A 17,954-nucleotide genomic window follows, 5' to 3' on the forward strand; every position below is an offset into this window, starting at 1 on the left:
AACACTGTCTACCCATATAATATTTTCACACAAATAGAGATTTCTTTTCCTGGTATTTAATCACCATTGTGTTTTATTTTTTTTTTAATAAATGAAAAATGACCTAAAAAAAGTTTTTCTTTGTTTCTGTCATCAAATATTGCAAATCTTTTTTTCATTAGTTTAGGTCAAAATGTATTCTGCTACATTTCTTTGATAAAAATACCACAAATCAGTGTATATTATTTAGTCTGTAGGAAAGTTTTATAGAGTCTGCAAACTATGCATATACCTGGGGGAAAAAAAAGAAAAAAAAAAGTGTATGTATAACAAAACAAAAAAACTAAAAAAATAACAAAAAAATAACAAAAAAAACAAAAAAAATAAAATAAATAAAAAATAAATATATATATATATATATATATATATATATATATATATATATATATATATAATATATTGTACGGGACGCCAAGGTTGGGTCCTGGACGGGTGCTATGTGGCGCCTGTATTCAGGATGTGTTCCTTTTTAAGGAAATCATGGTAGGCCTCAGGGGGGTCACCCAAAAATGGGTGACAAATTCCGGGGATAGTTTCGGGAGAAGACTGGCTCGCGGTCCTCTCTATATTTTAAGAGAGATAGTTGGGACCCGGAATTTGGGAGGCTCTGAAGTGACATTTGGGTGGGGAAGAGCCTCCCTCCCTGATCACAGGGGGTTAACCGCCTCCAGGAAGACAGACAACCTATAAGACAGGAAGTAGTAGAGAGGTGGTGGGGAGGAGGAGAAGGAGATGAACACCTGTCTGGGGAGCTGTCTGGCTGTGTTGTTGTATTTGCTGTTTTGGAGGCTGCAAAAAGATCTCTGCAAGGACTCTAAAGAAACTTTTTGGTGAAGACCTGTCTACAGAACTGTAGGTGCTTTTCTTTTAGTATTATTTGTGCTGAAGATAAGCGGACTTTAATTTACATTTTTTATATGCTGAAGAAAAGCTTTATTTTTTGATTTAATTATAAATAAATATATTTTTGGTTTCACCTCATACCGGTTTATGCACTTAATCAAATTTTTTGTACACATTATGAGTTTCGTTGGTTTAAGCAAAGATTTATACTGAATGAAGCTAGTGCATTCAGGGTGCTTTTAAAGGGGAGGTCCGCCCACCCCACCAAAAATTTGAAATCCGCAGCTACAAAAACTGCAGCTGATGACTTTTAATGTACGGACACTTGCCTGTCCAGGGAACCCACAATGTCGCCACCCCAGCCAATCTTCAGATCAGCTGTTGGGTGCAGCCAGCCGCCATTTCCACTAAGGAACCCGGCAGTGCAGCCCTACAGCGCATGCGCGAGGTGTACTGCACTTTTTAATTGGCCCTGCTGCGGAAGGAGGAGGAGGGAAGCCGACCTTTGCCACGTGGCCATCTGCAGAAATGGGGGGAAAAAAACAGAGTGGGGGGATGAGGCGAATAAGTGGAAGCTCCACTTAGGTGGAACTCCGCTTTAATGTGATAAGCTGTGATTGGTCAAAGCTAATCACATGGTACAGATGGGCTGTGTTTGGCATGTCTGGCCACAGTGAACACACGCTACAATCGCAGCTTGTGACACAACTGTATACAACTGGCTTCCTTTCATGCCATCCATTGTATACAGTTGTGTCGCAAGCTGATTTAACTATCATGTGATGTACTGTGACTGGTCACAGCGATTACATGACACTGGCAGTGGGCCCGTACAGTGAACAGTCATCAGCTGTGTCCGGTGGACACAGCCGCTGACAGATCGCACTGCTGAGTGGCGCGGCAAGAGGCATGTTTTGGGAAGACGTTGTATGACGTCCTCCCAGAACAACAGTGCTCCATCCAGGCTATCATTTTACTATAGGCTGGGATGGAAGTCATTTGTATATGTTTTTAAAACGGTTGTATACCCCGCTTGTACATTTTTACCTACAGATAAGGCTTTAATAAGGCTTGTCTGTAGGTAAAATGAATATCTCTTAATCCTGTATTTTAGGAGATATTAACCTTGCATGTAGCCGCTAACGTCAGCGGCGCATACGTTGTGAAGGTCCGGCGGATGCTGCTGTACCTTGCCAGAAAGAGGACTCCCAAACACGTGCGCCAGAGCCGCTAACCTGGAAGAAACGCAGAGGGATCTTGTCGGCTCCCTCAGCAGTGACTGGGAGGCTGTGCAGGCGCTTCTTTCTGAGGTGAGTATTTCATAAGGAGCGATATCCCCGCTGATCAGGTGGATGAAAAGGTTCCATGTTTGCTCTGCTTATGGAGAGGGGACATGGACACAGCTGACTTTCCTGTATGGACGGTCGGATGTAAACGAACCGCCTGTCTGTTTACATCCAATGCACCAGATGGATGAACACGTCTGTTGACATCTGCTGCTCCATAGAAGGCAATGGATTTTGCGATCGGGTCCGCCTAGAAAACTGACAGGCAGACCCGATCGATCTGCCAGTGTGAAATATCAAACGTGTGAACCAACGTTATAGTTGCGCATGTCCGAGTCTCAGCACAACAGCCAGATAACTTGAACCCTTCGGTTACTAATACTATGGCAGGTAAAATAATACATGTTTTGAGTTGTTGATGATTTGTTTCCCTAAATGACTTTGCTAACTTTCAAATGTACTGTTATTGTTAAAACATTTACACTATAGGAAAGTTTTTAGAGGAAACATACAGCATAGCAGCACTCTTCAAACAGTAATTCTTTAAAGCCCAACTACATTAAAAAAAAAAAAAAATCAATCCTTGCATTGCCTCGCACTGAAAGGGTTAATTGCTTGTTTAGTCTTTGGGAAAATACTTGCCTTATTCCTTGCTCCAGCAGGGTACCTTTTTTAAAGCTGCGACTGATCCCCTGCAACTCCTCTGTTAGCTGCAACTGGCTTTGGTAGCGCTCCAACCTCCAATACATACAGTACATGGTCAATGCCCTTGCAGTGTAAGCAATTACATCGAGGCTCTACCCAAAGACTGGCTCTTCAGGCAAAGGAAGAAAGTGCTGGTATAAGGTGATACAGCTTGTTCTGAAATCCCCTACACTTGACAAGCAGTTAAAGTGATTGTAAACGGCCACCTTGTAAAACAACACATTTTTGTTTAAACTAGAAATGAATGGCAAAATACACCTTTTTTCTCTTATACGCTATTACATTCCCTCTGTTCTCAACTGCATAAGAACTGGGGGAAGGAAAAGCAGCAGCACACTGAGCTTCTCTGTGAATGGCTGTGCATTGGAGGAAAGCACACTGAGTTCCCAGCATAGCTAGAGAACTGACATGGTGTGGTCAGTTTTTATTAGGAAAGCAGATCAACAGGAACTGGCATAACGCTGGGAACTTCACACAAATTAAGCCATACAAAGAGAACAGTGGACTTTCTCATACAAGTACATGGTACAGCAGGGTCATATCAGTAATATTAAGCGTTGGGCTGACATACATTTTAACCCATGCAGTCTGGAGAGACTCACTGCAAGGGTGGATTTAAAAAAAAAAAAAAATTTCAAGTTGGGCTTTAAATCTTGGCTTATCTGGAATATGCTAAGTGTAACAACTTTTCGTTCATGATGGACACAGCTCCTTTTAATTCTTGACCTTACGGTTATCACGACACTTCAGGAGAGGACTAGGCAGAACATGTAACACATGTAAAAATTGCAAGACTGTACAGCCCCGCCCAGGGGGCAGTCCCTCTGGCTATGACCCCTTACCCTGCTTCCTGCAGCTCAGTTTTTTTTTTTCTGCCTAGTGTAGGAGAAAGACCTGGCTTGGTGACATATATAATATATACTTTTGACTTATTTTGTTAAGTTCATCTACAAGAAATGGGGAAGTCTGCAGCGGGCCTTTTCAGTCCCAAGAAGAATGGTGGTGCGTTACCCTCCTTATGGACGTCTCCTCCGGTCATTGACCCGCCTGGTATCCAGGTTAAACAAAGTAACCACGATTCCGGTAGAAAGGACTCCTGCCTTCAAGGATCCTGCCAACAGGAGGGCCGAAGCAGTGGCCCGGTCCATGCTTACGGTAGTGAGGTCAGCATTGCGACCTGTGCTGGCCATGACCTTGGTGTTGCTGACACTTACTGAATGGGCAAAGCTGTTGTACCGTGAATTGGAGAAGCAACAGTCTCCCCCGGTCTGCGTAGAGCTGGCAGACCAGTTGCTGCATGGCCTTAAGTATGTTTGTGATGCGGCCCTGGATAAGGACCCCCTGCTCTCTAGCGCATCAGTATCAACAGTGGTGCTATGGCGCCTGATTTGGCTGAAATGCTGGTCTGCGGACCAGGCATCTAAAAAAAAAAAAAATAAATAAAAAAAAAACTCTGGCGGATTTGCGCTTCCAAGGTGAGAGCGTTTTGGAGCTTCACTGGATGACCTTATTGAAAATGTTACCGGTGGGAAGAGCACGTTGCTCCCACAGTCCAGCAAGGGTAAGGAGCAACGCCGTAGGCAAGGGCCCTCTCTTTCCGCTCAGAAATGGCTTTTTCACCTGCCCGGGTTGGCAGGTAAGTGTTCCCAGTCTGACATGGCGCCTACTGAGGGACGAAAGCGCCCCTGGTTTTCGCAAGCCAAACAAGCCTGCAAACAAAAATTTTACCACATGAAGGTTTGCAGCCCGGTGGACCTCTCTACTGTCCAATTTGCAAACTGGTTTCATCGGGATACAAGATAGTTTCTTTCTTGTCCACCAAACCGATTTTTCCTTCCAACCTACCTCTACTTCCAGCTCGTCGAGAAGCCCTGTTCGGGGCAGTACGGGACCTGCTACTGCGCAAGGTGATAGTACATGTACCGACACTGGAAAGGTTTCAGGGATTCTACTCCAATCTGTTTGTAGTGCCCAAAAAGGAAGGGGTACATCCAATCCTGGACTTGAAGGCCCTCAACAACTTTGTGAAAGTGCAAAGGTTCAGGATGGAATCGGTTCACTCTGTGGTCGCTGCACTCCATAAAGGGGACTTCCTGGCGTCCCTGGATATCCAGGACATGTATTTAATGTATCTCCCTATGCCTCAGGCATCAGAGGTTTCTGCGATTTGCAGTTGGAGAAGAGCACTATCAGTTTGTGGCTCTCTCTTTTGGCTTGGCGTCAGCATCCCGGGTCTTTGCCAAAGTGATCGCTCCAATTGTGGTGCTGTTAAAGCAACGTGGGATCGTAATGGTGAGTTACCTAGACGACGCCCTTCTGAGAGCAGCTTCTGCCTCAGAATTAAGGGAAAATATAGCGATCGCCATGCAGACTCTCCGGAGGTTTGGTTGGGTGCTGAACCTAAAGAAGTCAGTGTTAGTGCTGACTCCTCAGAAGCGAGAGTTTTTCTCCCTTCAGACAAGCTGCAGACTCTTCAAGCTGCGGTGAAGTTGTTGATGAACCGCAGGTGGTCGTCGCTGCGCTTCTAAATGCGCGTTCTGGGTCTCATGGTAGTCCTTTTTGAGGCGATACCACATGCTCCAATTCACACTCCAGTCTTGCAGAAGGAGATTTTGTCAAAATTGAACAAATCTCCATTATCCCTGGATTGTCAAATTGGGGTGAGCCAGGTAGTCAGGGATTCCCTTTTCTGGTGGCTGAGTTCTCCAGCCCTTCGGTCCGGGAGATCGTTCCTTCCTCTCAATTGGACGATGATCACAACGGACGCCAGCCTGACCGGTTGGGGGGGGGGGAGGGGGAGGGGGAGTGCTGGGAGTACAGTCGGCCCAGGGCCTTTGGTCGTGGGAAGAATCCCAACTGTCGATCAATGTGCATGAGCTTCAGCTGATCAGCCTTTGCCTCTCCACATGGTCAATGAGGCTACAAGGGCGTCCGATCAGGATCCAGTTGGAGAACGCCACGGCAGTGGCGTACGTTAACCGTCAAGGAGGAACATGGAGCTCAGCTGCAGTACGGGAGGTTGCTCACATCCTCCATTGGGCAGAGAAACACGTCTCGGCCATATATAAACCCCAGGTGTAGAAAACTGGCAGGTGGACTACCTAAGTTGTCAGATGCTGGACCCAGGGGAATGGTCGTTGCATCCGGAGGTATTCAGGATCCTTTGCCTAAGGTGGGGCACACCAGACGTGGACCTCTTGGCCTCTCGGCGCAATAGGAAGGTGCAGAGGTTTGTGTCCAAACCCTGGGCGGAAGCGTCAGTCACGAGAGGAGGCCTGAGGGGATTCCAGTAATTCTGATTGCCCTAGATTGGCCTTGGCGTCCTTAGTACGCCAACCTAGTACGACTGGTGGTGGATGTTCCGTGGTGGATGTTCCGTGGCGGCTACCGCTGCGAGAGGACCTTCTAGCGCATCCTGCTTTTACCGTCACTGATTTTAATGCCATGGCTGTTGAAAATCAGGTGCTAAAGGGTTGAGGTCTGTCAGACTCTATCATCTCCACTATGCTGAGGGTTCGCTGCGGTGAGTCAGTAAAAGCATCGGAGGGCGGCTGGAGGGGGTGGGTGTCTCCTTTCGCCGCCCGTAAGAACGATCAAGCGGTGGAACAGCCGATATGATCATTCTTGTGGTGTAGAGAATTGCCGGCTGAAAATGCCGATATCTGAATGATGTCTGTAGCCTCAGGCAACATTCAGATATACCACCGCAAAGTCGAGGCCGTCATACGATGGCCTGCAGATGGCAAGTGGTTAATGGGGCGGGTGCCCCCTTTTTGTGTGACGGCTCATTCCATCAGAGCAATTGGGACCTCCTGGGCTTTCCGACATCAAGCGCCTGTCTCCCAGGTGTGTAAGGCGGCGACTTGGTCGCCTGTTCACACTTTCACTATATTCTACAAAGTTGACGTAAGCGCATCTTCAGATGCTTGCTTGGGCCGCAAGGTTTTGCAGGCGGCTGTGTAAGGTTGCAAGTACGCTTTCTTTTAAGTTACTAGTTTGTTGTAAACGCATCTTTTGATGCACAAGTTGGCCACGGTTTTGATGGCGGCCGTTGAAAATGGCGACTTCGCTGTTGAGGTGTTCCCTTTTGTTGTGGGTGAAGTTATGTTTTGCTGTTTCCACCCCTCGTTTTTTGACACTGCTTGGGGACATCCCTAAGGCCAATATTTAAAGGAGCTGTCTGTCAATGAACGAAAGAGAAAATGCGATATTTGTACTCAACGTAAAATCTTGGAACTCTGTCCTGTTTACCATTATCCGTGAAAGTGAAAGTAAAAGAAAATCACAAATTTTGGGTTGTCCCCAGAAAAGTTATAGAGGGGAAATCGTTCTGGTGATGTTGTTTCCTCCCACTTCCTGTTCTGGCTATGGGACAGGAAGTGAAGGAAAATCTCCCCAATGTGACACACTTGGCAAAAAAAAACCTTTACTCTATCCAAAACGGGGGGCCCATAGCGTCGTCGGTAAAATGCTGCTATTTTTAGCGTAGTTTTACTGCCGGATTTGCGGCGCATTTTGGCCACTAGCAGCAGAGAAAGGGTTAAGACCGCCCGCAATGCACCGCAATAGCAGGGTTTTGCTGCCGGTATAGCCACGCTGCCCAGTCGATTTCAATGGGCTTGAGCGGTGGAGGAGCGGTAAACACACCGCTCCAAAGAAGCTGCTGGCAGGACTTTTCCTGACGTCCTGCGAGCGCACCGCTCCAGTGTGAAAGCCCTTGGGCTTTCACACTGGAGACAATGGAGCAGCTGTTTGAGGGCGGATTGCAGGCGCTATTTTTAACACTATAGTGCCTGCAAAACACCCTCTGCAAAAAATAAATAAATAAAAGTCCCCCTTCAAGGTAGTGACATAATGTGCTAGTATGCATTGCACATTGTTTATCTATTTTTAAAGACATACCTTCAAGCTGGGATCACACAAATTTTCCCTGCATCCAATTCTCATAACAGGGGATTGTGACCGTCTCTATGGAGCCGGTTCACACAGCTCTGTGCAAGCCACTTTACGGCTGCTCCAGGAGTCCTGTGTGTCTTTGGCTCCCTTTTCGGGTCCAAATTCAGGCAAAAATTCTGCCCTGATTCGTCCCTGAATTGAAGAACAGGGACGTACATGATACCCATCTATGAGCCGCATGCGGCATTAGTGTGAACACAGCCTAAAATGAAGCCCTCCAGCGGCGCACTGACAGGGCTTCCAGCTTCACTGGGTCTTCCTTCCGGGTTTGTGGTCTCCGGCCATTCAAATAACCAACTCCTGTGTATATTCATAGGAGAATCATCATTGCAGCTCAGTCATGGCACAGTGCTCTGGAATGACAGCCTGCTTGGTATGCCTTCAATGAGGAATGTGAAGGAGATGTCACAATATTTTTTTTGCTGTCTGTGTCCCTTTGGGGAGATTTCGTTTAAATTTTCTGTCCTGGAGAGACAGCAGGAATGGAGAGGATGCGTAGAAATGTATCCAAAATGAGGAGGATTCCCATTGACAATTGTCACCAGAACATGTCCCCATTGGATTCATTACCCTCACATCGAAAATTTTGGCATTCCCCTCACTCTGGCACATTGGACACCAGGATCCATTCTAAGGGTAAGTCTCCACAGTGGGGACACTCAAATTGGGATTGCCTGTCATTTCTGTTCCCAATAAAGTAACTCAGGAAGAGCTTCAGTATATTTATTATTATTTTTTATGTAATAACATATTTCCAGCGAGTGAAGCAAGCTACCATTCAGTAATTACAGCAGTTGATGGCTCCTCTTTGCTTCCTTGAGGGCTACCTAACAGCGGTAGTTGTACAGTAGAGCTATCCTGCTCCCTGACAAGGTATTTGCAGGTTTACAGCAACTATGTTTGGAAATCTGTACGTTCAATAAAGTGAAATCTGTCGTGCTGTTTTCCAAATGTTCTCTCTGTGAAGTTTACCTTCAACACAGTCGTTTTCTGAGCATACGGAGTTCATTTGTTTACAGTATAGCAATTTAATATTGATAAATTGGAATGCACAAGCTTGTTCTCCTCCTTTATGGCTCTAGCTAAATAGAAGCTGCCGTGTAAAATGTTTTGTAAACAACCCGTCTGCTTTTTTAAGAACACTGCTAAAATCAATCATTGAACATGGTTTGTCAATTTCCAAACATCTTTTCAGAATCTTCTTATGCTTTAATCCAGAGGAAAAAAAAACCCTTTAAAGTGGTTGCAAAGGCAGAAGTTTTTTTTTATCTTTGCTGCACGCAGAATGCATTTGACCGCCTCAGCCTCCCCTAACACTTACCTGAGGTCCCTCTCTGTCCAGCGATATCAGCGAATGTCTCAACCATCCGAGATTCTCCCTCCTGATTGGCCGAGACACAGCATCGGTGCCATTGGCTGCCACTGCTGTCAATTTAGTCAGCTGGCCAATCGTGGGAGAGAGTGGGCGGGACTGGGTCACAGGGAGCTGTGACTCAGCTGGGGTGCCCCCATAGCAAGTTGCTTGCTGTGGGGGCATTGAACAGGAGGGAGGGGCCAGTGTGTGTGTGTGTGTGTGTGTGTAAGTAAAATTGTTCAAGGATAAGAGGAAACCATATACATGATGGAGAGAATGCGCATACATATGAAAATCAAATGCATATACATCGCAAATATTCCACACAGAACCACCCTAGAAAGCAACCAAAATCACTCGCTTTTCAAGGGGAAGAAAAAAATTTTTTTTAAATCAAACAAAGCAAGGAATGGTGAACTAATAGTATTGAGTAATGTTCCACTCAAAGTTCATTCCAAATGGAATGCAAGTCTCAAAATAAAAAAATCCCCAAAACTTCTCTTTACAGAGAAGTCTAAAGACATTGCCACCCCACTTGAGTCTATGAACCTTCTCTATGATTTGCACACCAACAGCTGAAGTATTGCCTTCATGAATTTGATTAACCACTTGCCTACCAGACACTTACACCCCCTTCCTGCCCAAGCCATTTTTCATCTTTCAGAGCTGTCACACTTTGACAATTGCGTGGCTGTGTTACACTGGACCCAAACACATATTATATTTTTTTATTTTTTAAATCATTTTCTTCACAGAAATAGAGCTCTCTTTTGGTGGTATTTAATCACTGCTGCATTTTTTTTATTTTTACCAAAAAAAAAAAATTTGGAAAAGTTTTTTTCCTGACAGGCTCCATGGCAGCATACGTGTGGGTTAGCCCCGCCTCCATAATTACCCAATAGGACCTCTACTCCCATAAATCTTTGCTCCAAGCTGCTATCCGTGTTCCTTTTTTGTCCTCCTCCATAGGACAGGTGTTTCCTATCTGAAGAGATCTTCACTACGATCAAGTCGGCTGACTATCAAGCTTTTTGTTCCTCCGATAGGCCCTGTCTGTTAAGCATGGGTATGGAGTGTATGGCAGAGTAGCGCTGAAGACTTTGTTTATCCGAAGATAAGTGCGCACGGCTTATTACCTGCTATGTAAGGTGGCCATTATCTGCCCGGTGGATCGGTGGTGTGTGCTTGAACCTGTTCGGCCAGACGATCGTTGGTGGAGTGGTGAGCTGTAAAAATTCCGTTTTTCATGGCAGCAGTGTTTATGTGTTTTCTTTTCTACCTGTGTCTTTTCATATGCCAGCTGGTTCTTGTGTATAGGCGCTGACGCTTCCGCGTTCCAGCAGCCTTTCTCCCCCTGTTTCCGGGTCCAGCGCTGCGTTCTGCGCATGCGCAGACCCATATCCAAAGCGAGGCTTGGTTCCCGCGCATGCGCGCGGGCATCTCGCGTCTGACGCCGCTGATGACGTCATGGGCGCCATATTTAAAACACAGTGAGAGATGTCAGGATTTGGGAATGATTGCAGGAGATTCAGCAACTTCCCGGGGCCATTCTCTGGTTGGTGTAAGGTAGGTTATGATCTGCTCTGATGTATTGTTGCTCCTGTGTTTTGTATGGCTGCTTATGAGGGTTTATTGTTGTTACAGTCAGCGTTTTTAGTCATGGATGCCTCACTGCCTACCAGTGACCTGCCCGCTTGTAACAGGTATGTGCATGGCTGGATTGCTGTGTATTTGTGGAGTATTCCTTAGCATTTGATACCAGCCTGGTCTGTATCTCTCTCTTTTCTTGTATATTTCCTTATAGCCCTTCTAGGTCTGAACCGCATTACAGTGCGCATAGTCGCAGTGGATCGTCAAAATCGCACCACCGCAAATCATCATCAAAGTCTGGTTACCGTAGGTCTTCCAGATCTGAACAACGCAGTGGTCACTCGCACTCAAGCAGAGGACCAGTTAATTCATGTTGGGGCTGTAAGATGCCCATCCCATCAGACAAATCGCTCTGTGATCATTGCTTCTCTAAAGTCGCAGATGAAAGAGATGGTGCGGATCAACGCTTAGAATCTATGGTGAGAAGGGTGGTAAAGGAATCCCTGCAGCAGAGGGAAGCTCATCACGCTATGGAATCCCCCTCAGACCCATTATGTCCTTCAGGTGGTGAAGGGCTCTTACAAGAGACTGGGGAATCTTCTCAACCGAGCCACCACTCTGTGCTCTTGTCTGACAGCGAATCGGATCCAGAGGATCCAGGAGTAGGATTTGATTATGCTTTAGTACCTGCTCTTGTCAAGGCAGTGAAAGAAGCTTTAAAATGGGAAGAACCCACTACTTCTCCCCTCCCCAAACAAAGAAAGTTTTTCAAACAACTCAAAAAGGAACGGCAACATTTTCCTTTCCTATCTGAATTGGGAGAAATCATTACTGAAGAGTGGAGCAAGATTGATAGGAAGAGCTCCATGCAATCAAAGGTGTCTAAATTGTACCCCTTTAAGGAGGATGATGTGAAGCACCTTGAATCAGCTCCTCTGGTAGACGCAGCACTTATGCGTTTAGTAAAATACGTGACTCTCCCTTTGGAGGACACGGTATCTTTCAAAGATCCGTTAGAGAGAAGAATTGACTCAGATCTGAAAAGAATATATCTAACTTCAGGGATGGCTTGTAAACCAACTTTGGCTTTAGCCGCAGTCTCAAAGGCTATTGAAACATGGGCCGACAATGTTGAAGAGTTCTTGAGAGGTATCTCGGTGAATACGGCTAAAGACTCTCCCATTCAGGAGATCAGAATGGCATCAGCCTTTTTGGGGGAGGCATCTATTGACATTACCCGCCTTCTGTCTCGGGCTATGTTGGCAGCAGTCTCGGCACGCCGTGCTTTGTGGCTCCGTCCCTGGTTGGCGGATCCAACATCTAAGCAGGCATGGTGTCGTATACCATTTGAGGGAACCTCCTTGTTTGGTAATAAACTAGATAGCGCCATATCCCGGGCCACAGGTGGGAGGTCTGGGTTCCTCCCTCAAGACAGACGTCTTCAAAACCAAAAACGTATCTTTCCAAGAAGGCAGACCTCGGATCGCGCTAGAGAAGCGCGCAGTTATAGACCCGGCAGGGAGTTCTCTAGATCTTGGAGGTCCAGACAATCCTCCCTTAAGAAAACCTCAAAGGGGGCTTCCGCAGGTAATCAAGATTCTACCAAATCTTTTTGAAATTGGGCCCGCTCAATCATGTCAGGTGGGGGCTCGCCTTCTTCACTACCGACATGTTTGGGCGGCCTCAATTCAAGATTATTGGACCGTCAAGACGGTTTCCTCGGGTCACAAGTGGACTTTCATCAACACTCCGAGATTAAGGTTCATTCCCACAACGATTCCAGGCTCGGAGGAAAAGAAACAGGTCCTATTGACCTACGTAAGTTGTTTGCTGGATCAAGGCGCAGCCGTGCCAGTGCCAGAAGACGAACGTGGCGAAGGCATGTATTCTCCTCTATTTATGGTTCAGAAAAGAAATGGCGCATGGAGGCCAGTGATAGATTTGACCTTCCTCAATTCCTTCATTCGCAAGGAAAAGTTCAAAATGGAGTCTCTTCTTACAATCCAACAGTCGGTGCAGCTAGGGGATTGGTTAATCTCAATCGATCTGAAGGACGCATACTTTCACGTGCCAGTAGCAAGGGATTTCCAGCAATTTCTCCGTTTCGCAGTTGGCGATCAACACCTCCAGTTTACCTGTCTCCCATTCGGGTTGACAACATCTCCTCGGGTCTTCTCCAAGGTCCTCCTAGCGATAGTAGCTCTTTTACGAGTCAAAGGAGTTCGTCTCCATCATTATCTGGACGATTTGCTCCTATTATCTCAAGACAGAGATCAAATTCTGGAACACAAGAGTTTAGTCATCTCCACTCTACAGACGTTTGGTTGGCTCCTGAACCTAGAGAAGAGCCATCTGGTTCCAACTCAAGTGATCGTGTTTCTAGGGGCTCAGTTCGACACATTAAAAGGCACTATCTCTCTGCCAGAGGAAAAAATCTGTGTTATCCGGGACAGGATTCACAAGGCTTGGGAATCATCTCATCTTTCGGCTCTACAATGCTTGAAAGTGATCGGCACAATGACGTCCACCATCCCTATGGTGAAGTGGGCCCAGTGGCACACTCGTCCCTTCCAGAAAGGGTTTCTGCAACAGTGGGACTCGTCCAATCAAACACAGCGCATACTCCTTACACCAGCGATGAGGATGTCTCTCCTCTGGTGGCTTCAAGGGAAGAATCTACGCAACCATCATTCGATAGTCCCCATTTCCTGGGTAATAATAACCTCAGATGCCAGCAACAAAGGTTGGGGCGCTCATTGCCTTACGGAAGTAGCTCAAGGAAGGTGGTCGTTCCCGTCGCTGTATGTAGTCTCCAACATCCTGGAGTTGAGAGCAGCCTTTCAAGCACTCATAGCATTTCGCCATCTGGTGGCAGGGTCATCAGTAATGTTAAGACTGGACAACACAACTGCGGTGGCCTATATAAAGAAACAAGGAGGGACTCGCAGTGGGTCTCTACTACGAGAAGTAGAACCGATAATGAACTGGGCTCAGAAGAATGTGGTCAACATTTCTGCTGTATACATCCCAGGGGTCCAGAATGTTCAAGCAGATTATCTGTCAAGGGTCAAAATAGACAACAACGAGTGGTCCCTTCACAGGGATGTCTTCGAGTGGCTTCTGACTCTGGGAGTATCTCCAGAGGTCGATCTGTTCGCTTCGCCGTACAATCGCAAGATGCACAGATACTACTCGAGGTTCAGGGATCCTCAGGCGTTCGGGATAGATGCTCTCACGGATTGTTGGAAGTTCCAGAGAGCCTACGCCTTCCCTCCAGTTCCTGTAATCCTACAGTTCCTTCGCAGGCTCAGAGGGGAGAAGGTGGAAATCATTGCGATAATACCATTCTGGCCCAACAGGCCTTGGTTTCCTCTGCTGTTGCTCCTCAGCTATCAGGACCCAGTTCCCCTGCCTCTCAGGCCAGATCTACTGTCTCAAGGCACACTGTTACACCCGTGCCCATCCTGTCTACACCTCAGGGCATGGTTCTTGAGAGGGGAAGGCTAGAAGCTCTAGGTTGCCCAGAAGAAGCGATTCCAACCCTTCTTAGTGCCAGACGGAAGAGTACCAATAAAGTGTACGAGCGTATATGGGCCAGATTTATGGGCCACATGTCTTCTAGGTCAAATTCATATAATTCTCCGGCAGTTCAAGATATCTTGTCTTTCCTTCAGTCAGGGTTAGACTTGTCTCTGGCAGTTAGTTCTCTTAGAGTACAAGTTTCAGCCATTTCAGCCTTTACAGGAGTTTCGTGGGCGAATCATACATTAATACAACAATTCTTTAAAGGAGCCATCAGGCTTAGGCCACAAAGAAGGCCCAGGTTTCCCAAATGGGACCTTCCATTAGTACTGGACTTTCTTTCTGATCTTGGGAAAAGTTTGGACGTTCCCCTGTCTTTAGGAGATCTCACTATCAAGACGGTGTTTTTGGTGGCAATAACTTCAGCCAAAAGAGTGTCGGAAATTAGGAATCTTGGGTCAGTTGAACCATTTCTAACTTTCTTTCCGGACAGAGTGGTCCTGATCCCTATGCTTGGGTCAAATCCAAAAGTCACATCAGTATTTCACGAAAATCAGGAGATCGTGCTACCTACGTTTAGAATGTCAGACAACCAAGAGATTCATCCCCTGGATGTTGGTCGCACCTTGAAACAATATCTGGACGCTACAGCCTCGTTCAGACGAACAGACTTTCTTTTTGTCCTTCTTCATGGAAAAAATAAAGGGATGCGAGCATCAGTTAGATCAATCTCATCTTGGGTGGTCCAAACGATTCAAAGGGCATACAAGGCAAAGGGCATGGTTCCTCCTGAGGCAGTGACGGCTCATTCAACTCGGGGCATGTCGACCTCTTGGGCAGCAGTTCGACATGTCGCACCAGAAGTGATCTGCAGAGCAGCTTCCTGGTCTTCAATTAATACCTTTGTTTCCCATTATTGTGTAGAGCCAGCTGCGCTCTCTTCTGTTAATTTTGGTTTACAAGTATTGTCAGTGGACAATGAAAAATAAAATTCTAGTTTCTTTGCTCAACATTTTTAGCCCACCCGGGTGTGTTTGGCGAGTTATTTCCCACACGTATGCTGCCATGGAGCCTGTCAGGAAAAAGGAAAATTTATATCAAATACTTACCGTAATTTTCCTTTCCTGATGGGCTCCATGGCAGCAGGAGTTCCCTCCCAAATGTTGGAGTAGGCTAGTTACGGAACACGGATAGCAGCTTGGAGCAAAGATTTATGGGAGTAGAGGTCCTATTGGGTAATTATGGAGGCGGGGCTAACCCACACGTATGCTGCCATGGAGCCCATCAGGAAAGGAAAATTACGGTAAGTATTTGATATAAATTTTCCTTTTTTTTTTACTTTTTTTTATTTATTTTTTTCTGTCAGTAATTTTTCACCTTCACTGATGTGTGCTGATAGGCTGAACTAGTGGGCACTGATGAGGAGGCATTGATGGGCAACATTCATAGGCGGCACTGCCAGCACTGACTGGCATCGCTAATGGGCACTGATTGCTGCCACTTGTGGACGCTGATTGCTGGCCTGGCATTGGTGGGCACAGTATGGTGACATTGTTTTACTATACTGTAATCCGGGCAAAGAGCCATCATGACGTTATCCCAGAACAAGAGCCGAACCTCCATTCCTTGCCGTCATTTATATATATATATATATATATATATATAACCACTTAAATCTCCCTTGTCTGAATTTTTTATCTTCCAAATGCCTCAGTCTTTCTTTCACTACCTGAAAGATTATCACGATTGGTGCAGGTGTCAACCGATATTTTAGATGCTAATAACAAAAGATCTCTTTCAATAAATTTTTGGAACTTGTCCATCTCGGGACAACGTGCACCAATGGGATAAAAATTTGTTTTTTAAAACAGTCTGAAGTGCCATCAGGGCATGTAAGATTACTGGAAGTCTTTTCCAAACCTTCATGAGACAAATCCTCAATCATTTAAGGTACAGTTCTCTAAATGAGACTTGTACAGTGGTGTCAAGAGTAATACCGTATATACTCGAGTATAGGTCGATCCGAATATAAGCCGAGGCCCCTAATTTACCACAAAAAAACTGGGAAAACTTATTGACTCGTGTATAAGCCGAGGGTGAGACATGCGTCCATCCCTGTGTCCCATCCATCCCTGTGTCCCGTCCATCCCTGTGTCCCGTCCATCCCTGTGTCCCGTCCATCCCTGTGTCCCGTCCATCCCTGTGTCCCGTCCATCCCTGTGTCCATCGCAGCCTACCTGTCTCTTTGCCTTCTGCAGCCTCTGTGTGCCGAGCCGTGCCATGCCGCACTTCTCCTCCTCGTCTGACAGACGGCGGCCATTCCACTGTTCAAAAGCCGTGCCTCCATCTGTGATAGGCGGAACACTCAATTTCCCAGCAGTCAGTGTTCCGCCTATCACGGACATCCTCTCATCCTCGTCCATAGTATGAGAATGAGCGGATGTCCATGATAGGCGGAACACTGACTGCTGGGAAATTGAGTGTTCCGCCTATCACAGACAGGGAGGCGCGGCTTTTGAATAGTGGAATGGCCGCCGTCTGTCTGCACGACACGCTGATCGTGTAGGCAGACGGCGGTGACTCGAGTATAAGCCGAGGGGGGCACTTTCAGCCTAAAAAAAGAGGCTGAAAATCTCGGCTTATACTCGAGTATATACGGTATGTACATCAGCAGACTCTCATGTGCGACCAAGATCAATATCATGATTATCATCAAAATAATGTTTTTTTTTTTTTTATTTTTTTTTTTATTGTTAAATTTCTAATAAACATTAAAGTCGAAAAGAGTATCAAAAACTTTGAAATATCTTTGGGGGCAATAATTGAGGCCTTTAGACAATAAGGAAGTCTCATGAGGAGATAAAGACCTATCAGGTTCAAGACATTGCAGGTACCTACTTTGTCTTGGGTGGCACAGTCCGTAGTGGATAACGATTGGAACCACCGCTGTTGTCCCTGTTTTACATCCTCTGAAGACCCTGTAGTGGGGAAATCCAAATCGGAGGTAAGTACAGGATCTTCTATAAACTCAGTCTTGGTGTCAGAAAAACTGACCGTTCCCTGATGTATTACACCAGTTTCATTTTACGCTTCCAAACGTAAACAGTATTGGTATCATAATCCAACTTGTCCCTGAACATTTTGTCTTCTTTGGTTTCAATAATGGCCATTTCTCATTTTGTTTAGACGTTCATTTAAAATTTTGACTAAATCTGTGAAATCAGCCGTACTCTAAAAATACTTCATTTCTTCGTGAAGAGTCACGATGTCGGATTGCAGCTTGTTAATGTTAATTTCAATTTCCTTTGATGAAATAATGATTTTCATAAGTAAAGTGGAACAATTGGACAATGGTTGCGTTTTTTTTTTCTTCCCTTTGAAAAGCGGGAATATTTACAATGTATATGCATTTATATGCACAATATTTTGACTCCACATGATTTATATGTATGTGGACATGGTAGTGGACATGGTATGCGCATTCTTTCCATCATATATATTGTTTAGCATCTTATTGTTTCCTCTTATCCTTGAACAGTTTTTAAGAAGTCTTTAATAATAAGCATTAAATTACATAATTTTAGACTTAATTTGTTATACAGTGAGATATGTGATACATTCTTGCTTACATGTTTACGTTGTCTATTTTTTTGTAATCA

The 17,954-nt window shown here is 45.6% G+C and overlaps 1 protein-coding gene across 2 annotated transcripts in view; it reads left to right on the plus strand.

Moving 5' to 3' along the window:
- Positions 1-17,954, plus strand: part of TBC1D22A (TBC1 domain family member 22A) — an 839,044-nt gene that overhangs the window by 14,005 nt on the left and 807,085 nt on the right. The window lies entirely within an intron of this gene.

The sequence above is a fragment of the Lithobates pipiens genome, unplaced genomic scaffold (assembly GCF_037356315.1).
Source record: "Lithobates pipiens isolate NorthernLeopardFrog02 unplaced genomic scaffold, aLitPip1_a1.2 Scaffold_8, whole genome shotgun sequence".
NCBI lineage: Eukaryota > Metazoa > Chordata > Amphibia > Anura > Ranidae > Lithobates > Lithobates pipiens.